The 25,668-nt window shown below is 46.7% G+C and overlaps 1 protein-coding gene across 1 annotated transcript in view; it reads left to right on the top strand.

The window, feature by feature from the left end:
• The window catches only part of palm2akap2 (PALM2 and AKAP2 fusion), a 167,954-nt gene that overhangs the window by 68,666 nt on the left and 73,620 nt on the right, over nt 1–25,668 (top strand). The gene's annotated exons all lie outside the window — the stretch shown is intronic.

Below are 25,668 nucleotides of genomic sequence, written 5' to 3'. Positions count from 1 at the left end.
TTTAGAGCCCTATGGAACCCCATTCACCACTTTAGAGCCCTATGGAACCCCATTCACTACTTTAGAGCCCTATGGAACCCCATTCACTAGTTGAACTATTCTACTTTAGAGCCCATTCACCACTTTAGAGCCCCATGGAACCACATTCACCACTTTAGAGCCCTATGGAACCCCATTCACTACTTTAGAGCCCTATGGAACCCCAACCCTTTAGATTCACCCCATTCACCACTTTAGAGCCCTATGGAACCCCATTCACTACTTTAGAGCTCTATGGAAACCCATTCACTACTTTAGAGCCCTATGGAACCAAATCACTACTTTAGAGCCCTATGGCACCGCATTCACCACTTTAGAGCCCTATGGAACCCCATTCACTACATTAGAGCCCTATGGAACCCCATTCACCACTTTAGAGCCCTATGGAACCCTATCCACCACTTTAGAGCCCTATGGAACCCAATTCACTACTTTAGAGCCCTATGGAACCCTATTCACCACTTTAGAGCCCTATGGCACACCATTCACTACTTTAGAGCCCTATGGAACCCCATTCACCACTTTAGAGCCCTATGGAACCCCATTCACTACTTTAGAGCCCTATGGAACCCCATTCACTACTTTAGAGCCCTATGGCACCCCATTCACTACTTTAGAGCCCTATGGAACCCCATTCACTACTTTAGATGGAACCCCTACATGGATGGCACCCCATTCACCACTTTAGAGCCCTATGGAACCCCATTCACTACATTAGAGCCCTATGGAACCCCATTCACTACTTTAGAGCCCTATGGAACCCCATTCACCACTTTAGAGCCCTATGGAACCCCATTCACTACTTTAGAGCTCTATGGAAACCCATTCACTACTTTAGAGCCCTATGGAACCAAATTCACTACTTTAGAGCCCTATGGCACCCCATTCACCACTTTAGAGCCCTATGGAACCCCATTCACTACATTAGAGCCCTATGGAACCCAATTCACTACTTTAGAGCCCTATGGCACCCCATTCACTACTTTAGAGCCCTATGGAACCCTATTCACCACTTTAGAGCCCCATGGAACCCCATTCACTACTTTAGAGCCCTATGGAACCCTATTCCCTATATAGTGCACTACTTTAGACCAGAGCCCTATGGAACCCCATTCACTACTTTAGAGCCCTATGGAACCCCATTCACTACTTTAGAGCCCTATGGAACCCCATTCACTACTTTAGAGCCCTATGGCACCCCATTAACTACTTTAGAGCCCCATGGGACCCCATTCACTACTTTAGAGCCCTATGGAACCCTATTCCCTATATAGTGCACTACTTTAGACCAGAGCCCTATGGAACCCCATTCACTATTTTAGAGCCCTATGGAGCCCCATTCACTACTTTAGAGCCCTATGGAACCCCTTTCACTACTTTAGAGCCCTATGGAACCCCATTCACTACCTTAGAGCCCTATGGAACCCCATTCACTACTTTAGAGCCCTATGGAACCCCATTCACTACTTTAGAGCCCTATGGAACCCCATTCACTACTTTAGAGCCCTATGGAACCCCATTCACTACTTTAGAGCCCTATGGAACCCCATTCACTACTTTAGAGCCCTATGGAACCCTATTCACTACTTTAGAGCCCTATGGAACCCAATTCACTACTTTAGAGCCCTATGGAACCCCATTCACTACTTTAGAGCCCTATGGAACCCAATTCACTACTTTAGAGCCCTATGGAACCCCATTCACTACTTTAGAGCCCTATGGAACCCCATTCACTACTTTAGAGCCCTATGGAACCCCATTCACTACTTTAGAGCCCTATGGAACCCCATTCACTACTTTAGAGCCCTATGGAACCCCATTCACTACTTTAGAGCCCTATGGAACCCCATTCACTACTTTAGAGCCCTATGGAACCCCATTCACTACTTTAGAGCCCTATGGAACCCCATTCACTACTTTAGAGCCCTATGGAACCCCATTCACTACTTTAGAGCCCTATGGAACCCCATTCACTACTTTAGAGCCCTATGGAACCCCATTCACTACTTTAGAGCCCTATGGAACCCCATTCACTACTTTAGAGCCCTATGGAACCCCATTCACTACTTTAGAGCCCTATGGAACCCCATTCACTACTTTAGAGCCCTATGGAACCCCATTCACCACTTTAGAGCCCTATGGAACCCCATTCACTACTTTTATGGAAACCCATTCACTACTTTAGAGCCCTATGGAACCCCATTCACTACTTTAGAGCCCTATGGAACCCCATTCACCACTTTAGAGCCCTATGGAACCCCATTCACTACTTTAGAGCCCTATGGAACCCATTCACTACTTTAGCCCTATGGAACCCCCTATGGAACCCCATTCACTACTTTAGAGCCCTTTATGGAACCCCATTCACTACTTTAGAGCCCCCCATTCACTACTTTAGAGCCCTATGGAACCCCATTCACTACTTTAGAGCCCTATGGAACCCCATTCACTACTTTAGAGCCCTATGGAACCCCATTCACTACTTTAGAGCCCTATGGAACTATTCCCATTCACTACTTTAGAAGCCCTATGGAACCCCATTCACTACTTTAGAGCCCTATGGAACCCCATTCACTACTTTAGAGCCCTATGGAACCCCATTCACTACTTTAGAGCCCTATGGAACCCCATTCACTACTTTAGAGCCCTATGGAACCCCATTCACTACTTTAGAGCCCTATGGAAGCCCTATGGAACCCCATTCACTACTTTTATGGACCCCATTCACTACTTTAGATGGAACCCCATTCACTACTTTAGAGCCCTATGGAACCCCATTCACTACTTTAGAGCCCTATGGAACCCTATTCACTACTTTAGAGCCCTATGGAACCCCATTCACTACTTTAGAGCCCTATGGAACCCCATTCACTACTTTAGAGCCCTATGGAACCCAATTCACTACTTTAGAGCCCTATGGAACCCCATTCACTACTTTAGAGCCCTATGGAACCCCATTCACTACTTTAGAGCCCTATGGAACCCCATTCACTACTTTAGAGCCCTATGGCTTTAGAGCCCTATGGAACCCCATTCACTACTTTAGAGCCCTATGGAACCCCATTCACTACTTTAGAGCCCTATGGAACCCCATTCACTACTTTAGAGCCCTATGGAACCCCATTCCTACTTTAGAGCCCTATGGAACCCCATTCACTACTTTAGAGCCCTATGGAACCCCATTCACTACTTTAGAGCCCTATGGAACCCCATTCACTACTTTAGAGCCCTATGGAACCCCATTCACTACTTTAGAGCCCTATGGAACCCCATTCACTACTTTAGAGCCCTATGGAACCCCATTCACTACTTTAGAGCCCTATGGAACCCCATTCACTACTTTAGAGCCCTATGGAACCCCATTCACTACTTTAGAGCCCTATGGAACCCCATTCACTACTTTAGAGCCCTATGGAACCCCATTCACTACTTTAGAGCCCTATGGAACCCCATTCACTACTTTAGAGCCCCCTCACCACTTTAGGCCCTAACCCATTCACTACTTTAGAGCCCACCCATTCACTACTTTAGAGCCCTATGGAACCCCATTCACTACTTTAGAGCCCTATGGAACCCTACTTTAGATTGGAACCCCATTCACTACTTTAGAGCCCTATGGAACCCCATTCACTACTTTAGAGCCCTATGGAACCCCATTCACTACTTTAGAGCCCTATGGAACCCCATTCACTACTTTAGAGCCCTATGGAACCCCATTCACTACTTTAGAGCCCTATGGAACCCCATTCACTACTTTAGAGCCCTATGGAACCCCATTCACTACTTTAGAGCCCTATGGAACCCCATTCACTACTTTAGAGCCCTATGGAACCCCATTCACTACTTTAGAGCCCTATGGAACCCCATTCACTACTTTAGAGCCCTATGGAACCCCATTCACTACTTTAGAGCCCTATGGAACCCCATTCACTACTTTAGAGCCCTATGGAACCCCATTCACTACTTTAGAGCCCTATGGAACCCCATTCACTACTTTAGAGCCCTATGGAACCCCATTCACTACTTTAGAGCCCTATGGAACCCCATTCACTACTTTAGAGCCCTATGGAACCCCATTCACCACTTTAGAGCCCTATGGAACCCCATTCACTACTTTAGAGCCCTATGGAACCCCATTCACTAATTTAGAGCCCTATGGAACCCTATTCACTACTTTAGAGCCCTATGGAACCCCATTCACTACTTTAGAGCCCTATGGCACCCTATTCCCTATATATAGTGCACTACTTTAGACCAGAGCCCTATGGAACCCCATTCACTACTTTAGAGCCCTATGGCACCCTATTCCCTATATATAGTGCACTACTTTAGACCAGAGCCCTATGGAACCCCATTCACTACTTTAGAGCCCTATGGCACCCTATTCCCTATATATAGTGCACTACTTTAGACCAGAGCCCTATGGAACCCTATTCCCTATATAGTGCACTACTTTCGACCAGAGCCCTATAGCACCCTATTCCCTATATATAGTGCACTACTTTAGACCAGAGCCCTATGGAACCCCATTCACTACTTTAGACCAGAGCCCTATGGAACCCTATTCCCTATATAGTGCACTACTTTAGACCAGAGCCCTATGGAACCCTATTCCCTATATAGTGCACTACTTTAGACCAGAGCCCTATGGAACCCTATTCCCTATGAAATGCACTACTTTAGACCAGAGCCCTATGGAACCCTATTCCCTATATAGTGCACTACTTTCGACCAGAGCCCTATAGCACCCTATTCCCTATATATAGTGAACTACTTTAGACCAGAGCCCTATGGAACCCTATTGGCTATATAGTGCACTACTTTAGACCAGAGCCCTATGGAACCCTATTCCCTATATAGTGCACTATAGCCCTATGGAACCCTATTCCCTATATAGTGCACTACTTTAGACCAGAGCCCTATGGAACCCTATTCCCTATGAAATGCACTACTTTAGACCAGAGCCCTATGGAACCCTATTCCCTATATAGTGCACTACTTTAGACCAGAGCCCTTGGAACCCTATTCCCTATATAGTGCACTACTTTAGATCAGAGCCCTATGGAACCCTATTCCCTATGAAATGCACTACTTTAGACCAGAGCCCTATGGAACCCTATTCCCTATATAGTGCACTACTTTAGACCAGAGCCCTTGGAACCCTATTCCCTATATAGTGCACTACTTTAGACCAGAGCCCTATGGAACCCTATTCCCTATATAGTGCACGACTATGGTTCCTGTATACGGAATAGGGTTGTCATTTGGGAAGAATCCCATTCAAGCAGAGAAGGGGAAGAAAGACAGAGAGAGAGAGAGAGAGAGAGCGAGAGAGAGAGAGAGAGAGAGAGAGAGAGAGAGAGAGAGAGAGAGAGAGAGAGAGAGAGAGAGAGAGAGAGAGAGAGAGAGAGAGAGCGAGAGAGAGAGAGGGGGATAGAGAGAGTAGAGCACTTGATGAGGCTCGATTTGATCCACAACCAAAGACCGACTGGCTGTTGTCATACATGATAGTTTCCATTCATTCATTCCCCCTCCTCCCCCTCCTCCTGTCCTCTCTCATCTTCCCCCTCCTCCTGTCCTCTCTCCTCCTCCCCCTCCTCCTGTCCTCTCTCCCCCTCCTCCCCCTCCTCCTGTCCTCTCTCCTCCTACTCCTCCTCCTGTCCTCTCCCCCCCTCCTCCCCCTCCTCCTGTACTCTCTCCTCCTCCCCCTCCTACTTATCTCTCTCCCCCTCCTTCCCCTCCTCCAGTCCTCTCTCCTCTTTCTCCTCCTCCCCCTCCTCCTGTCCTCTCTCCTCGTCACCCTCCTCCTGTCCTCTCTCCTCCTCCCCCTCCTCCTATCCTCACTCCCCCTCCTCCCCCTCCTCCTGTCCTCTCTCCTCCTCCCCCTCCTCCTATCCTCACTCCCCCTCCTCCCCCCTCCTCCTGTCCTCTCTCCTCCTCCCCCTCCTCATGTCCTCTCTCCCCCTCCTCCCCCTCCTCCTGTCCTCTCTCCTCCTCCCCCTCCTCCTGTCCTCTCTCCTCCTCCCCCTCCTCTCTCCTCCTGTCCTCTCTCCTCCTCCCCCTCCTCTCTCCTCCTCCGCCTCCTCCTGTCCTCTCTCCTCCTCCCACCCTCTCTCATCCTCCCCATCCTCCTGTCCTCTCTCCTCCTACCCCTCCTCCTGTCCTCTCTCCTCTCCACCCTTTCCTCTCCTCTCCTCCCTTTCTTCTCCTCTCCTCCCTTTCCTCTCCTCTCCACCCCCTCCTCTCTCCTCCTCCCCCCCTCCTGTCCTCTCTTCCTCCACCTCCCCGTCCTCTCTCCTCCTCCCCCTCCTCCTGTCCTCTCTCCTCCTACCGCTCCTCCTGTCTTCTCTCATCCACCCCTTCCTCCTGTCCTCTCTCCTCCTTCCCCTCCTCCTGTCCTCTCTCCTCCTCCCCCTCCTCTCTTCTCCTCCCCCTCCTCCTGTCCTCTCTCCTCCTCCCCCTCCTCTCTCATCCTCCCCCTCCTCCCTGTCCTCTCTCCCTCCTCCCCCTCCCTCTCCTCCTCTCCTCCCCCTCCCCTCCTCCCTCTCTCCTCCTCCCCCCTCCCCTCTCCCTCCTCCCCCTCCCTCCTCTCCTCTCTCCTCCTCCCCTCCTCCTGTCCTATCTCCTCCTCCCCCTCCTCTCTCCTCCTCCCCCTCCTCCTGTCCTCTCTCCTCCTCCTCCTCCTCCTCTCTCCTCCTCCCATCTCCTCCTGGCCTCTCTACTCCCTTTTCTCTCCTCTCCACACTTTCCTCTATTCTCCTCCCTTTCCTCTCCTCTCTTCCCATTCCTCTTGTCTCCTCCCTTTCATCTCCTCATAATAATTTAATCACTAGAGCTCTGGCAGCATAATGTAATCACTAGATATCTGTAGATGCAGCATTATGGATTCACTCGCGCTCTGTAGAGGCAGCATAATGTAATCACTAGAGCTTTATAGATGCAGCATAATGTAATCACTAGAGCTCTGTAGAGGCAGCATAATGTAATCACTAGATATCTGTAGAGGCAGCATCATGTAATCACTAGAGCTCTGTAAAGGCAGCATAATGTAATCACTAGAGGCAGCATAATGTAATCACTAGAGCTCTGTAGAGGCAGCATACTGAAATCACTAGAGCTCTGTAGAAGCAGCATAATGTAATCACTAGAGCTCTATAGAGGCAGCATAATGTAATCACTAAAACTCTATAGAAGCAGCATATTGTAATCACTTGAGCTAAGTAGAGGCATCATAATGTAATCACTGGAGCTCTATAGAGGCAGCATAATGTAATCACTAGAGCTCTGTAAAGGCAGCATACTGTAATCACTAGATATCTTTGAGGCAGCATAATGTAATCACTAGAGCTATATAGAGGCAGCATAATGTAATCACTAGAGCTCTATAGAGGCAGCATAATGTAATCACTAGAGCTCTGTAGAGGCAGCATAATGTAATCACTAGAGCTCTATAGAGGCAGCATAATGTAATCACTAGAGCTCTGTAGAGGCAGCATAATGTAATCACTAGAGCTCTGTAGAGGCAGCATAATGTAATCACTAGAGCTCTGTAGAGGCAGCATAATGTAATCACTAGAGCTCTGTAGAGGCAGCATAATGTAATCACTAGAGCTCTGTAGAGGCAGCATAATGTAATCACTAGAGCTCTGTAGAGGCAGCATATTGTAATCACTGGAGCTCTGTAGAGGCAGCATAATGTAATCACTAGAGCTCTATAGAGGCAGCATAATGTAATCACTAGACCTCTATAGAGGCAGCATAATGTAATCACTAGAGCTCTGTAGAGGCAGCATAATGTAATCACTAGAGCTCTATCTGTAGAGCTCTGTAGGGGCAGCATAATGTAATCACTAGAGCTCTGTAGAGGCAGCATAATGTAATCACTAGAACTCTGTAGAGGCAGCATAATGTAATCACTAGAGCTCTATAGAGGCAGCATAATGTAATCACTAGAGTTCTGTAGAGGCAGCAAATGTAATCACTAGAGCTCTGTAGAGATAGCATAATGTAATCACTAGAGCTCTGTAGAGGCAGCATAATGTAATCACTAGAGCTCTGTAGAGGCAGCATAATGTAATCACTAGAGCTCTGTAGAGGCAGCATAATGTAATCACTAGAGCTATGTAGAGGCAGCATAATGTAATCACTAGAGCTCTATAGAGACAGCATAATGTAATCACTTGAGCTCTGTAGAGGCAGCCTAATGTACTCACTAGAGCTATGTAGAGGCAGCATAATGTAATCAATAGAGCTCTGTAGGGGCAGCATAATGTAATCACTAGAGTTCTGTAGAGGCAGCAAATGTAATCACTAGAGCTCTGTAGAGATAGCATAATGTAATCACTAGAGCTCTGTAGAGGCAGCATAATGTAATCACTAGAGCTCTGTAGAGGCAGCATAATGTAATCACTAGAGCTCTGTAGAGGCAGCATAATGTAATCTGCTATGTAGAGGCAGCATAATGTAATCACTAGAGCTCTATAGAGGCAGCATAATGTAATCACTTGAGCTCTGTAGAGGCAGCCTAATGTACTCACTAGAGCTATGTAGAGGCAGCATAATGTAATCACTAGAGCTCTATAGAGGCAGCATAATGTAATCACTAGAGCTCTGTAGAGGCAGCATAATGTAATCACTAGAGCTCTGTAGAGGCAGCATAATGTAATCACTAGAGCTCTGTAGAGGCAGCATAATGTAATCACTAGAGCTCTGTAGAGGCAGCATAATGTAATCACTAGAGCTCTGTAGAGGCAGCATAATGTAATCACTAGAGCTCTGGAGAGGCAGCATAATGTAACCACTAGAGCTCTATAGAGGCAGCACAATGTAATCACTAGAGCTCTATAGAGGCCGCATAATGTAATCACTAGAGCTCTATAGAGGCCGCATAATGTAATCACTAGAGCTCTATAGAGTCAGCATAATGTAATCACTAGAGCTCTGTAGAGGCAGCATAATGTAATCACTAGAGCTCTGTAGAGGCAGCATAATGTAATCACTAGAACTCTGTAGAGGCAGCATAATGTACTCACTAGAGCTCTGTAGAGGCAGCATAATGTAATCACTAGAGCTCTGTAGAGGCAGCATAATGTAATCACTAGAGCTCTGTAGAGAGCATAATGTAATCACTAGAGCTCTGTAGAGGCAGCATAATGTAATCACTAGAGCTCTGTAGAGGCAGCATAATGTAATCACTAGAGCTCTATAGAGGCAGCATAATGTAATCACTAGAGCTCTGTAGAGGCAGCATAATGTAATCACTAGAGCTCTATAGAGACAGCATAATGTAATCACTTGAGCTCTGTAGAGGCAGCATAATGTAATCACTAGAGCTATGTAGAGGCAGCATAATGTAATCACTAGAGCTCTATAGAGGCAGCATAATGTAATCACTAGAGTTCTGTAGAGGCAGCAAATGTAATCACTAGAGCTCTGTAGAGATAGCATAATGTAATCACTAGAGCTCTGTAGAGGCAGCATAATGTAATCACTAGAGCTCTGTAGAGGCAGCATAATGTAATCACTAGAGCTCTGTAGAGGCAGCATAATGTAATCACTAGAGCTCTGGAGAGGCAGCATAATGTAACCACTAGAGCTCTATAGAGGCAGCACAATGTAATCACTAGAGCTCTATAGAGACAGCATAATGTAATCACTTGAGCTCTGTAGAGGCAGCCTAATGTACTCACTAGAGCTATGTAGAGGCAGCATAATGTAATCACTAGAGCTCTATAGAGGCAGCATAATGTAATCACTAGAGTTCTGTAGAGGCAGCAAATGTAATCACTAGAGCTCTGTAGAGATAGCATAATGTAATCATAATGTAATCACATAATGTAATCACTAGAGCTCTGTAGAGGCAGCATAATGTAATCACTAGAGCTCTGTAGAGGCAGCATAATGTAATCACTAGACTAGCATAATGTAACCAATAGAGCTCTATAGAGGCAGAGGCAGCTCTATAGAGGCCACATAATGTAATCACTAGAGCTCTATAGAGGCAGCATAATGTAATCACTAGAGCTCTGTAGAGGCAGCAAATGTAATCACTAGAGCTCTGTAGAGATAGCATAATGTAATCACTAGAGCTCTGTAGAGGCAGCATAATGTAATCACTAGAGCTCTGTAGAGCAGCATAATGTAATCATAATGTAATCAGCATAATGTAATCACTAGAGCTCTGGAGAGGCAGCATAATGTAACCACTAGAGCTCTATAGAGGCAGCACAATGTAATCACTAGAGCTCTATAGAGGCCACATAATGTAATCACTAGAGCTCTATAGAGGCCGCATAATGTAATCACTAGAGCTCTATAGAGTCAGCATAATGTAATCACTAGAGCTCTGTAGAGGCAGCATAATGTAATCACTAGAGCTCTGTAGAGGCAGCATAATGTAATCACTAGAACTCTGTAGAGGCAGCATAATGTACTCACTAGAGCTATGTAGAGGCAGCATAATGTAATCACTAGAGTTCTGTAGAGGCAGCAAATGTAATCACTAGAGCTCTGTAGAGATAGCATAATGTAATCACTAGAGCTCTGTAGAGGCAGCATAATGTAATCACTAGAGCTCTGTAGAGGCAGCATAATGTAATCACTAGAGCTCTATAGAGGCAGCATAATGTAATCACTAGAGCTCTGTAGAGGCAGCATAATGTAATCACTAGAGCTCTATAGAGACAGCATAATGTAATCACTTGAGCTCTGTAGAGGCAGCCTAATGTACTCACTAGAGCTATGTAGAGGCAGCATAATGTAATCACTAGAGCTCTATAGAGGCAGCATAATGTAATCACTAGAGTTCTGTAGAGGCAGCAAATGTAATCACTAGAGCTCTGTAGAGATAGCATAATGTAATCACTAGAGCTCTGTAGAGGCAGCATAATGTAATCACTAGAGCTCTGTAGAGGCAGCATAATGTAATCACTAGAGCTCTGTAGAGGCAGCATAATGTAATCACTAGAGCTCTGTAGAGGCAGCATAATGTAACCACTAGAGCTCTATAGAGGCAGCACAATGTAATCACTAGAGCTCTATAGAGGCCACATAATGTAATCACTAGAGCTCTATAGAGGCAGCATAATGTAATCACTAGAGCTCTATAGAGTCAGCATAATGTAATCACTAGAGCTCTGTAGAGGCAGCATAATGTAATCACTAGAGCTCTGTAGAGGCAGCATAATGTAATCACTAGAGCTCTGTAGAGGCAGCATAATGTAATCACTAGATCTCTGTAGAGGCAGCATAATGTAATCACTAGAGCTCTGTAAAGGCAGCATAATGTAATCACTAGAGCTCTGTAAAGGCAGCATAATGTAATCCCTAGAGCTCTGTAGAGGCAGCATAATGTTATCCCTAGAGCTCTGTAGAGGCAGCATAATGTAATCACTAGAGCTCTGTAGAGGCAGCATAATGTAATCACTAGAGCTCTGTAGAGGAAGCATAATGTAATCCCTAGAGCTCTATAGAGGCAGCATAATGTAATCACTAGAGCTCTGTAGAGGCAGCTAGAGCTCTGTAGAGGCAGCATAATGTAATCACTAGAACTCTGCAGAGGCAGCATAATGTAATCACTAGAGCTCTGTAGAGGCAGCATAATGTAATCACTAGAGCTCTGTAGAGGCAGCATAATGTAATCACTAGAACTCTGCAGAGGCAGCATAATGTAATACTAGAGCTCTGTAATCACTAGAGCTCTGTAGAGGCAGCATAATGTAATCACTAGAGCTCTGTAGAGGCAGCATAATGTAATCACTAGAGCTCTGTAGAGGCAGCATAATGTAATCACTAGAGCTCTGTAGAGGCAGCATAATGTAATCACTAGAACTCTGCAGAGGCAGCATAATGTAATCACTAGAACTCTGTAGAGGCAGCATAATGTAATCACTAGAACATAATGTAATCTGCAGAGGCAGCATAATGTACTCATCTATGTAGAGGCATCATAATGTAATCACTAACTCTGCAGAGGCAGCATAATGTAATCACTAGAACTCTGCAGAGGCAGCATAATGTAATCACTAGAGCTCTGTAGAGGCAGCATAATGTAATCACTAGAGCTCTGTAGAGGCAGCATAATGTAATCACTAGAACTCTGCAGAGGCAGCATAATGTAATCACTAGAACTCTGCAAAGGCAGCATAATGTGTCCTTTATAACTGTTGTTTGTAGCCTGAAAACATAATTTTCCTAAAACCCCATGTCGTGTGTACCGAATGGCACCCTATGCCCTATATAGGGCACTACGCAATGGCCCTGGTCAAAAGTAGTGTACTATAAAGTGAATAGGGTGTCATCTGGATTGGAGTTACTCTGTGTTCTGTTGCTCAGTCTGAACCTCAGAGAGAAGCACAGCGCTAGCACAGGCCGGCCGCTGGGACGCCAGTCCTGGGTTCAAATACTATGCTGTAGTGCCAGATATGTGGGGGGTTGCATTTTGTGACATATCCATTGGATTCATTGCAACAGGCTCTTTTCAGCACAGAGAACGTTTTGGAAATGATTTCACATAGTATTTGAAAGCAGGTTCGGTCAGAAGCGGCTTTGGGAAGAGACCAGATCTATGTTATCGTCACAGGGCCACTCTACGGCTTTACACGTGATCCAATCAGTGAAGAGCTCCTCTCCCTCCATAGCTCTAATTACAGTAACTGGCCTGGTCACTGTTTTAATGGAGGAGGGGTCAGGGGAGCTACAGGCAAGTCACTCTCTCTCCTCTCTTCTCCTGGGTGTTTGCAGAGAGCACTCTGACATGTTGTCACAGATTGCTTCAGCTCCTTGGCCTCCTTGTCAGAACACCCTCCCACCCCCATGCTACCACAACAGAGCCTCTGTTTGTCTTTGGGCTAGGGGAGCGACAGGGCAGAAGGGCCTATTCGGCAGGCGTTATGGGAAAGGGGATAATTTTAGCAGCAGCTGACACTCTTGGCCTTCTCTATCATCCTGCCAGACATAGTTTCGTTTGAAGGGTGGGGCCGGAGAGAATGTGTAACAGAGTAAACATTCTAAACTCACTCCCAAGATTGAAATGTGTCCACTCCTGCTTTTTGAAGCGTTAACCGTTCGTTAGCGTAATTAACTGAGACGTTGTCAAGCTGGCTGTCATGACGTCAATGTGTGTCTGTGAGACAGAGGTCACGATGTCAATGTGTGTCTGTGAGACAGAGGTCACGATGTCAATGTGTGTCTGTGAGACAGAGGTCATGATGTCAATGTGTGTCTGTGAGACAGAGGTCATGATGTCAATGTGTGTCTGTGAGACAGAGGTCATGATGTCAATGTGTGTCTGTGAGACAGAGGTCATGATGTCAATGTGTGTCTGCGAGACAGAGGTCATGACGTCATGGTTGGAGCCCAGTAAGAGACAGGGTAAAAAGAAGTAAGTGGTGGCAGAGGAATCAATGTAAATATTATGCCTGTGTTCAGCATGTTACATCACGTAGATATCCTATGAACATATTTTGCAAACAAAATATTCTGACACAATAGCCCAGTAATCAAAATGACATGTCACTTTTTAGATCAGATGTCAATCGATAGAGCGATTAAGTAGATGACTAGTAGATGACTAGTAGATGACTAGTAGATGACTAGTAGATGACTAGGCAAGTATCGACCTACTTATCACCGAAATGTGCCGATCACAAGAACTGTACTGTCATAATAACACCGTTTTGAATGTAAAATCTGAGAGGCAGGGATGGATTGACCAGGGGAAGTTCATTCGACAAACAGGCCATTAACTGTCCAACAGTAGCCTACCCCAAGGGGTTCCCAACCTTTCTCCTCACAGTGTCCCCTTTTTCATGTTTCAAAAATAAACTCTTTGTATTTCATTGTTTATTGAGACAGCGTATTCAGAAAGTTTTCAGGCCCCTTGACTTTCTCCACATTTTGTTTAAGGTACAGCCTTATTCTAAAAATGGATTTTAAAAATCCTCTTCAGGCTCCACACAACACCCCATAATGACGAAGCAAAAACAGGTTTTTAGACATTTTTGAAATGTATTATAAAAAATAAAAAAATGAAATAACACATTTACATAAGTATTCAGACCCCTTGACCTTTTCCACATTTTGTTACATTACAGCCTTATTCTAAAATATATTATTATTTTTTTTAATTTTCCCTCAATCTACACACAATATCCCATAACAACAAAGCAAAAAACAGGTTTGAAAATTTTTGCTATTTGAAATAATACATTTACATAAGTATTCAGACCCTTTACTCAGAACTTTGTTGAAGCACCTTTGGCAGCGATTACAGCCTTGAGTCGTCTTGGGTATGACGCTACAAGCTTGGCACACCTGTATTTGGGGAGTTTCTCCCATTCTTCTCTGCAGATCCTCTCAAGCTCTGTCAGGTTGGATGGGGAGTGTCGCTGCACAGCTATTTTCAGTTCTCTCCAGAGATGTTGGATGTTTGATAAGGTTCAAGTCCAGGCTCTGTGGGCCACTCAAGGACATTCAGAGACTTGTCCCGAAGCCACTCCTGCGTTGTCTTGGCTGTGTGCTTAGGGTCGTTGTCCTGTTGGAAGGTGAACCTTCGCCCCAGTCTGAGGTCCTGAGCGCTCTGGAGCAGGTTTTCATCAAGGATCTCTCTGTACTTTGCTCTGTTCATCTTTCCTTCGATCATGACTAGTCTCCCAGTCCCTGTCGTTGAAAAACACCCCACTGCATGATGCTGCCACCACCATGCTTCACCGTAGGGATGCTGCCAGGTTTCCTCCAGACATGTCAATTGGCATTTAGGCTAAAGAGTTCATTCTTGGTTTCATCAGACCAGAAAATATTGGTTCTCATGGTCTGAGAGTCTAGGTGCCGTTTGGCAAATTCCAAGTGGGCTGTCATGTGCCTTTTACTGAGGAGCGGCTTCCGTCTGGCCGCTGTACCATAAAAGCCTGATTGGTGGAGTTCTGCAGAGATGATTGTCCTTCTGAAACTTTCTCCCATCTCCACAAAGGAACTCTGGAGGAGCTCTGTCAGAGTGACCATCAGGTTCTTGGTCACCTCTCAGACCAATGCCCTTCTCCCCAGATTGCTCAGTTTGGCCGGGCGACCAGCTCTAGGAAGAGTCTTGGTGGTACCAAACTTCATCCATTTAACACTTCAATGCTGCAGTAATGATCCCGAGATCTGTGCCTCGACACAATCCTGTTTCGGAGTTCTACGGATAATTCCTTCGACCTCATGGCTTGGTTTTTGCTCTGACGTGCACTGTCAACTGTATGACCTTATGTAGACAGGTGTGTGCCTTTCCAAACTAATTGAATCTTCTGTAACTTTGTAACACAATTTATTTGGGGAAAAGTCAAGGGGAGTGAAGACTATAGTTTCTGAAAACTCCTCAACCATATTATTCAAGTCATTATTGAAGGGCACTGTGCCTGAACAAGGCAGACAGAGAGAGGAGTTGGAAGCTGCCCATCTGGACAAGAGGAATATGTAAGAATTATGTTCATTCGCTATAGCTCAGCCCCCTCCTGTAATCACCAATGCTGTGTGGCCATGCACGCCTCCAGCTCAATCATCAAGTTTACCAACAATGACGAGACATCCTACAGGGAGGAGGTGAGGGCCCCGGTGGAGTGGTGTCAGGAAAATAACCTCTTCCTCAACGTCAACAAAACGAAGGTGCTGATCGTGGACTTCAGGAGACAGCAGAGGGAACACGGCCCCTATCCACATTGACGGGACAGCAGTGGAGAAGGTGGAAAGCTTCAAGTTCCTCGGCGTACACATTACTGACGATTTGAAATGGTTCCAGCCACACAGATGGTGAGGAAGGGGCATGTCACCTGGTTCTGTTAGACAGCTTGATGTCCCTGGATAGGATGTTTGTGTCTGTTGTTTGTGTCAGTTGTTTGTGTCGGTTGTTTGTGTCGGTTGTTTGTGTCAGTTGTTTGTGTCGGTTGTTTGTGTCGGTTGTTTGTGTCGGTTGTTTGTGTCGGTTGTTTGTGTCGGTTGTTTGTGTCTGTTGTTTGTGTCGGTTGTTTGTGTCGGTTGTTTGTGTCGGTTGTTTGTGTCGGTTGTTTGTGTCGGTTGTTTGTGTCGGTTGTTTGTGTCGGTTGTTTGTGTCGGTTGTTTGTGTCAGTTGTTTGTGCCGGTTGTTTGTGTCGGTTGTTTGTGTCGGTTGTTTGTGTCGGTTGTTTGTGTCGGTTGTTCGTGTCGGTTGTTTGTGTCGGTTGTTTGTGTCTGTTGATTGTGTCGGTTGTTCGTGTCGGTTGCTCGTGTCGGTTGTTTGTGTCAGTTGTAGCACTACACTACACTATGAATCCTGTCCAGTGGTTAGTTGTGTCTGTGTCTGCAGTTCTCAGATACATATCAGATAACACAGCCTGGATTCGTTGCATCACAGTCTGCCTATTCTCCGAGTGCTTTCTGAATATCATGTCCCCTTTCTATTTAAGTCTTGTCGTTTGGGGCCATCAACTTGTGAATGTGTTGATAAGAGGCCAACATGGCCTTCAGCCCTGAGCCGATACCAGTTAGGGCTGGTTGGGATGCTTTGAGAGGACGGGAGGACAGGCCGGACATTCTTTGTGTTATAATGACCATCATAACTGTCCTCCGCTGACTTCCAACTTAGTGTCTGTATTGGGATCAGTCTAACCTGTCCTGTCTGTATTGGGATCAGTCTAACCTGTCCTGTCTGTATTGGGATCAGTCTAACCTGTCCTGAGAGATGTGGTTAGCAGACTGATATTGTGTTTGGACCGGGCCAGAGAGATGTGGTTAGCAGACTGATATTGTGTTTGGACCGGGCCAGAGAGATGTGGTTAGCAGACTGATATTGTGTTTGGACCGGGCCAGAGAGATGTGGTTAGCAGACTGATATTGTGTTTGGACCGGGCCAGAGAGATGTGGTTAGCAGACTGATATTGATGACATGACTGAAGTAGTGGAAAAACTGGGAGGGGAGAGAAAGGGGGGGTAGATTCTCCCTATACACTGTATCATGTGTTCCTCTCTCTCTCTCTGTATTCTGGTAAATCTCAGGTCGTCTAAAGCAGAGAGAGAAACATGATTCTGTGTTGTTGATACAAACTGAAGTAGCCAGTCAGTATTTGAACTGAAGAGTGCTGAGCTGTTTATTCATTGATTATTATTCATCACGTACAATTGAGCCATGGAGTCAGAGGATATGAACTCATTACACTGGGGGCTGGTCCTCGGGAGGATCTGTCCACTACACAGGAACTCCCTGACTCCGTGGGATATTTAGACAATCTTAGTCACAGAAAAGACCAGAGGACCGTCCACCCCCGGTGGGAACTATGTCCACATTCCTGATGGGCCTCCTTCCCACTATCTCCGAACGGCCAACAAAAAAGACAGCCTTCGCTGACAATAGACTGAATGTACTAACATTTTGTCTCAAATGTATTTGTAAAGACCTTCTTACATCAGCTGATGTCTCAAAGTGTTGTACAGAAACCCAGCCTAAAACCCCAAAACAGCAAGCAATGCAGGTGTAGAAGCACGGTGGCTAGGAAAAACTCCCTAGAAAGGCCAAAACCTAGGAAGAAACCTAGAGAGGAACCAGGCTATGAGGGGTGGCCAGACCTCTTCTGGCTGTGCCGGGTGGAGATTATAACAGAACATGGCCAAGATGTTCAAATGTTCATAAATGACCAGCAGGATCAAATAATAATTATCACAGTGGTTGTAGAGGGTGCAACAGGTCAGCACCTCAGGAGTAAATGTCAGTTGGCTTTTCATAGCCGATCATTGAGAGTATCTCTACTGCTCCTGCTGTCTTTAGAGAGTTGAAAACAGCAGGTCTGGCTACCGGTGAACAGGTCAGTGTTCCATAGCCGCAGGCAGAACAGTTGAAACTGGAGCAGCAGCACGGCCAGGTGGACTGGGGACAGCAAGGTCAGGTCAGGTAGTCCTGAGAGAGAGAGAGAGAGAATAAATATATATACTTAAATTCACACAGGACACCAGATAAGACGAGAGAAATACTCTAGATATAACAGACTGACCCTACCCCCTATCCACTACTGCAGCATAAATACTGGAGGCTGAGACAGGAGGGGTCAGGAGACACTGTGGCCCCATCCGACTATAGCCCTAGACTGTACCCCCGGTCTGTACCCCCAGACTATAGCTCCGGACTATACCTCCGGACTATACCTCCGGTCTGTACCCCCGGTCTGTACCCCCGGTCTGTACCCCCGGTCTGTACCCCCGGACTATACCTCCGGACTGTACCTCCGGACTGTACCTCCGGTCTGTACCCCCGGTCTGTACCCCCGGTCTGTACCCCCGGACTATACCTCCGGACTATACCTCCGGACTGTACCTCCGGTCTGTACCCCCGGTCTGTACCTCCGGACTATACCTCCGGTCTGTACCCCCGGTCTGTACCCCCGGACTATACCTCCGGACTATACCCCCGGACTGTACCTCCGGTCTGTACCCCCGGACTGTACCTCCGGTCTGTACCTCCGGACTGTACCCCCGGTCTGTACCCCCGGTCTGTACCTCCGGACTATACCCCCGGACTATACCCCCGGACTATACCTCCGGACTATACCTCCGGACTGTACCCCCGGTCTGTACCCCCGGTCTGTACCTCCGGACTGTACCTCCGGTCTGTACCCCCGGTCTGTACCCCCGGTCTGTACCTCCGGACTATACCTCCGGACTGTACCCCCGGTCTGTACCCCCGGTCTGTACCTCCGGACTGTACCTCCGGACTGTACCCCCGGACTGTACCCCCGGACTGTACCTCCGGACTGTACCCCTGGACCATACCCCCGGACCATACCCCCAGACCGTACCCCCGGACTGTACCCCCAGACCGTACCCCCGGACTGTACCCCCGGGCGCCAACATAGCGCATTACTTTTGACCAGAACCCTATTTGTTTCCTGCTGTTCTGGCACCATCAGCCTGGCCCTGGGTTAGCTATCAGAGGGGGAGGCAGGTAGCCTAGTGGTTAGAGTGTAGAGGCAGCAGGTAGCCTAGTGGTTAGAGTGTAGAGGGGGCAGGGTAGCCTAGTGGTTAGAGTGTAGAGGAGGCAGGTAGTCTAGTGGTTAGAGTGTAGAGGAGGCAGGTAGCCTAGTGGTTAGAGTGTAGAGGGGGCAGGGTAGCCTAGTGGTTAGAGTGTAGAGGAGGCAGGTAGTCTAGTGGTTAGAGTGTAGAGGAGGCAGGTAGCCTAGTGGTTAGAGTGTAGAGGTGGCAGGGAGCCTAGTGGTTAGAGTGTAGAGGTGGCAGGTAGTCTAGTGATTAGAGTGTAGGGGCGGCAGGTAGCCTAGTGGTTAGAGTGTAGAGGCAGCAGGGAGCCTAGTGGTTAGAGTGTAGAGGCAGCAGGGAGCCTAGTGGTTAGAGTGTAGAGGTGGCAGGTAGCCTAGTGGTTAGAGTGTAGAGGTGGCAGGTAGCCTAGTGGTTAGAGTGTAGAGGTGGCAGGTAGCCTAGTGGTTAGAGTGTAGAGGCAGCAGGGAGCCTAGTGGTTAGAGTGTAGAGGTGGCAGGGAGCCTAGTGGTTAGAGTGTAGAGATGGCAGGGAGCCTAGTGGTTAGAGTGTAGAGGCAGCAGGTAGCCTAGTGGTTAGAGTGTAGAGGCAGCAGGGAGCCTAGTGGTTAGAGTGTAGAGGCAGCAGGGAGCCTAGTGGTTAGAGTGTAGAGGCAGCAGGTAGCCTAGTGGTTAGAGTGTAGAGGCAGCAGGTAGCCTAGTGGTTAGAGTGTAGAGGTGGCAGGGAGCCTAGTGGTTAGAGTGTAGAGGTGGCAGGTAGTCTAGTGATTAGAGTGTAGGGGCGGCAGGTAGCCTAGTGGTTAGAGTGTAGAGGCAGCAGGGAGCCTAGTGGTTAGAGTGTAGAGGCAGCAGGGAGCCTAGTGGTTAGAGTGTAGAGGCAGCAGGTAGCCTAGTGGTTAGAGTGTAGAGGCAGCAGGGAGCCTAGTGGTTAGAGTGTAGAGGCAGCAGGGAGCCTAGTGGTTAGAGTGTAGAGGCAGCAGGTAGCCTAGTGGTTAGAGTGTAGAGGCAGCAGGTAGCCTAGTGGTTAGAGTGTAGAGGAGGCAGGTAGTCTAGTGGTTAGAGTGTAGAGGAGGCAGGTAGTCTAGTGGTTAGAGTGTAGAGGCAGCAGGTAGCCTAGTGGTTAGAGTGTAGAGGCAGCAGGTAGCCTAGTGGTTAGAGTGTAGAGGAGGCAGGGAGCCTAGTGGTTAGAGTGTAGAGGTGGCAGGTAGTCTAGTGGTTAGAGTGTAGAGGCGGCAGGTAGCCTAGTGGTTAGAGTGTAGAGGTGGCAGGTAGTCTAGTGGTTAGAGATTAGAGGTGGCAGGTAGCCTTGTGGTTAGAGTGTAGAGGTGGCAGGTAGTCTAGTGGTTAGAGTGTAGAGGCGGCAGGTAGCCTAGTGGTTAGAGTGTAGAGGTGGCAGGTAGCCTAGTGGTTAGAGTGTAGAGGTGGCAGGTAGTCTAGTGGTTAGAGTGTAGAGGTGGCAGGTAGCCTAGTGGTTAGAGTGTAGAGGTGGCAGGTAGCCTAGTGGTTAGAGTGTAGAGGTGGCAGGTAGCCTAGTGGTTAGAGTGTAGAGGTGGCAGGTATCCTAGTGGTTAGAGTGTAGAGGCGGCAGGTAGCCTAGTGGTTAGAGTGTAGAGGTGGCAGGTATCCTAGTGGTTAGAGTGTAGAGGCGGCAGGTAGCCTAGTGGTTAGAGTGTAGAGGCAGCAGGTAGCCTAGTGGTTAGAGTGTAGAGGTGGCAGGTAGCCTAGTGGTTAGAGTGTAGAGGCGGCAGGTAGCCTAGTGGTTAGAGTGTAGAGGCGGCAGGTAGCCTAGTGGTTAGAGTGTAGAGGCAGCAGGTAGCCTAGTGGTTAGAGTGTAGAGGCGGCAGGTAGCCTAGTGGTTAGAGTGTAGAGGCAGCAGGTAGCCTAGTGGTTAAAGCGTAGAGGCGGCAGGTATCCTAGTGGTTAGAGTGTAGAGGCAGCAGGAGTATTGGGCCAGGAACCGAAAGGTTGCAAGATCGAATCCTCGAGCTGACAAGGTAGAAAATATGTCAATCTGCCCCCTGAACAAGGCAGTTAACCCACTGTTCCTAGACCAGTTAACCCACTGTTCCTAGACCAGTTAACCCACTGTTCCTAGGCCAGTTAACCCACTGTTCCTAGACCAGTTAACCCACTGTTCCTAGACCAGTTAACCCACTGTTCCTAGACCAGTTAACCCACTGTTCCTAGACCAGTTAACCCACTGTTCCTAGACCAGTTAACCCACTGTTCCTAGACCAGTTAACCCACTGTTCCTAGACCAGTTAACCCACTGTTCCTAGACCAGTTAACCCACTGTTCCTAGACCAGTTAACCCACTGTTCCTAGACCAGTTAACTCACTGTTCCTAGACCAGTTAACCCACTGTTCCTCGGCCATCATTGAAAATAAAAATGTGTTCTTAATTAACTGACTTGCCTAGTTAAATAAAGGTCCAATATAAAAGAGGGTAGATGTGTGTCAGCGGGAGAAGATGATAGACAGCTTGGATGCTCAGTAGTTCAGCATACTGGGTCAGAAATACACCAGCACTGTATACTTACACCACATTTGGGTTACGCCCCAAATGCCCTATGAGTCATGGTTATAAATGCAGGAAGTCTGCCTGTCTAACCTCAGATAAACAGTGTTACTCTTTTGAAATTCAATCTCCCGTATAGTCTATAATAATAGAGAGAACTCCCCTATAGTCTACTGTACTAGAGAGAACTCCCCTATAGTCTACTGTACTAGAGAGAACTCCCCTATAGTCTACTGTACTAGAGAGAACTCCCCTATAGTCTACTGTACTAGAGAGAACTCCCCTATAGTCTACTGTACTAGAGAGAACTCCCCTATAGTCTACTGTACTAGAGAGAACTCCCCTATAGTCTACTGTACTAGAGAGACCTCCCCTATAGTCTACTGTACTAGAGAGACCTCCCCTATAGTCTACTGTACTAGAGAGAACTCCCCTATAGTCTACTGTACTAGAGAGAACTCCCCTATAGTCTACTGTACTAGAGAGAACTCCCCTATAGTCTACTGTACTAGAGAGAACTCCCCTATAGTCTACTGTACTAGAGAGAACTCCCCTATAGTCTACTGTACTAGAGAGAACTCCCCTATAGTCTACTGTACTAGAGAGACCTCCCCTATAGTCTACTGTACTAGAGAGACCTCCCCTATAGTCTACTGTACTAGAGAGAACTCCCCTATAGTCTACTGTACTAGAGAGAACTCCCCTATAGTCTACTGTACTAGAGAGAACTCCCCTATAGTCTACTGTACTAGAGAGAACTCCCCTATAGTCTACTGTACTAGAGAGAACTCCCCTATAGTCTACTGTACTAGAGAGAACTCCCCTATAGTCTACTGTACTAGAGAGAACTCCCCTATAGTCTACTGTACTAGAGAGAACTCCCCTATAGTCTACTGTACTAGAGAGAACTCCCCTATAGTCTACTGTACTAGAGAGAACTGTTCTGTATGGTCTATTGATCAGTATTGTCTAATGTTCAGTACTGTCTAATGTTCAGAATTGTTCAGTATTGTCTCATGTTCAGTATTGTCTAATGTTCAGTATTGTTCAGTATTGTCTCATGTTCAGTATTGTCTAATGTTCAGTATGGTCTATTGTTCAGTACTGTCTAATGTTCAGTATGGTCTATTGTTCAGTACTGTCTAATGTTCAGTATTGTCTAATGTTCAGTATTGTTCAGTACTGTCTAATGTTCAGTATGGTCTATTGTTCAGTACTGTCTAATGTTCAGTATGGTCTATTGTTCAGTACTGTCTCATGTTCAGTATTGTTCAGTATTGTCTAATGTTTGGTATTGTTCAGTACTGTCTAATGTTCAGTATTGTTCAGTACTGTCTAATGTTCGGTATTGTCTCATGTTCAGTACTGTCTAATGTTCGGTATTGTTCAGTATTGTCTAATGTTCGGTATTGTTCAGTATTGTCTAATGTTCAGTATTGTTCAGTACTGTCTAATGTTCGGTATTGTCTCATGATCAGTATTGTCTAATTTTCAGTTTTGTTCAGTACTGTCTATTGTTCAGTATGTATGGACTAAAAAGTACATAATTTTCTTTGGGAATGTAGTGAAGTAAAAGTAAAAGTTTTCAAAAATATAAATAGCAAAGTAAATTATGGATACTCCAAAAAACTACTTAAGTAGTACTTTAAAGTATTTTTACTTAAGTACTTGACACCACTGGGCAGAGCCCAGATTGATGTCTCTTACCCAGAGTGATGTGGCAGAGCCCAGATGTCTCTTACCCAGAGTGATGTGGCAGATCCCAGATGTTGTCTCTTACCCAGAGTGATGTGGCAGAGCCCAGATGTTGTCTCTTACCCAGAGTGATGTGGCAGATCCCAGATGTTGTCTCTTACCCAGAGTGATGTGGCAGAGCCCAGATGTCTCTTACCCAGATTGATGTCTCTTACCCAGAGTGGTGTGGCAGAGCCCAGATGTTGTCTCTTACCCAGAGTGATGTGGCAGAGCCCAGATGTCTCTTACCCAGAGTGATGTGGCAGATCCCAGATGTTGTCTCTTACCCAGAGTGATGTGGCAGAGCCCAGATGTCTCTTACCCAGAGTGATATTTTATTCATTTTTGTTTATTTTATTTAACCAGACAGTTAAGTCAGTTAAGAACAAATTATTATTTACAATGACAGCCTACCCCGGCCAAACCCTAACCCGGACAATGCTGGGCCAATTGTGCGCCGCCCTATGGGACTCCCAACCAAGGCCGGTTGTGATACAGCCTGGAATCGAACCAGGGTCTGTAGTGACACATCTTTCACTGGGATGCAGTGCTTTAGACCGCTGCGCCTTTTCGGGAGCCCTACAATATTAGCCACTTTCAATGTATCACTCGATGCGAGAGCTTTTGTTGTAAGCAGAACACATTGGATTAGGATTCTTTTGCATTGACACACACTCTTCAGCCCGCACTCTACGAAGACTAGTGCAGCATAACCAATCAGAGCTGCAGTAGGCCTCTATGCAAATAGACCATTGCCATATATATTGATATCTGCCATTCACATTGAACTGGACTGTGTTTACAGCATGAGCGGTCGTGACTAGCTGAACTGGACTGTGTTTACAGCATGAGCAGCCGTGACTAGATGAACTGGACTGTGTTTACAGCATGAGCGGCCGTGACTAGATGAACTGGACTGTGTTTACAGCATGAGCGGCCGTGACTAGATGTGCTTGTTTTGAGCGAGACCTGAGTGTAGCCACGTGTATACGTTGTTCATATCCTTTGCTAGTTAGTGAGTTATTAGCCCAGTTATAAATCATTTGTAGTCAGCAATAGGGGAGTGATTGTTTCCTACAAGAGCACAAAACATTTCTAGACATCTTTGAAAAGTGAGTCCGGTAAAGAGCTTTGTATTTTGAGGCAGGCTTGAATAAGCTAAGTAGCCAATAGGCAGAGGGGAGCATAATTTGTCTGATTCTCTGTAATCATGGTATGGGAATAACAATGCATTTTATTTTGTAAAGTGGTTTCTTGCATCAAACAACACAACAACATTTTCAGTCACCTCGTTGTCTGGGGGACAAGTGGATAAACAGCTTCATGTGAAGCCCTGCATGTTTTTTTTCAAAAGTCTCATGGAATAAACACCACACATTGGCTGCTACTGTAGGCTGAACGATAGAACAGCTATTTCCATGGTAAAATGGTATGGGATGCTTTTTCTGAGGGGGGGGGGCGTGTGTTGAGCACTAACCCACTTCCTCTGCCTCATACCTCAACAACATCATCCCCTTATGGCCTACCCCCTCATTCCTCACGCACCAACAACATCATCCCCTTATGACCTACCGCCTCATCCCTCAACAACATCATCTCCTTATGACCTACCGCCTCATCCCTCAACTACATCATCTCCTTATGGCCTACCCCCTCATCCCTCATCCACCAACAACATCATCCCTTTATGGCCTACCCCTTCATCCCTCATCCACCAACAACATCATCCCCTCATGGCCTACCCCCTCATCCCTCACACAGCAACAACATCATCCCCCTTATGGCCTACCCCCTCATGCCTCAACAACATCATCCCCCTAATGCCCTACCCCCTCATCCCTCATACACCAACAACATCATCCCCTTACGGCCTGCCCCCTTATCCCTCATACACCAACAACATCATCCCCTTATGGCCTACCTCCTCATCCCTCAACAACATCATCCAATTATGGCCTACCGCCTCATCCACCACCACCAACAACATCATCCCCTTATGGCCTACCGCCTCATCCCTCAACAGCATCATCCCCATTATGGCCTACCCCCCCATCCCTCATACCCCAACAACATCATCCCCATTATAACCTACCCCCTCATACCTCAACAACATCATCCACCTAATCATCCCTCATACACTAACAACATCATTCCATTATGGCCTACCCCTGTCCCTCATTCCCCAACAACATCATTCCATTATGGCCTACCCCCTCATCCCTACCATCCTCCATGCACAAGGTTGGAGAATATGAGGCCTGCCTCACTGCAGCCCTCTGATATTTAGGTCACATAATTATTGCTTTGCACGGAGTCCCTAGCCTGGAGTGAATGCCCACCGCATGCTGCAGTAAATCCCTCATTTCTGCCCGTTGTTGTGTTGTTCTGCAG

Source organism: Oncorhynchus masou, chromosome 11, assembly GCF_036934945.1.
Source record: "Oncorhynchus masou masou isolate Uvic2021 chromosome 11, UVic_Omas_1.1, whole genome shotgun sequence".
Taxonomy (NCBI): domain Eukaryota; kingdom Metazoa; phylum Chordata; class Actinopteri; order Salmoniformes; family Salmonidae; genus Oncorhynchus; species Oncorhynchus masou.
The sequence above is the reverse complement of the archived record's forward strand: the minus strand, read 5'-3'. Positions and strand labels throughout refer to the sequence as shown.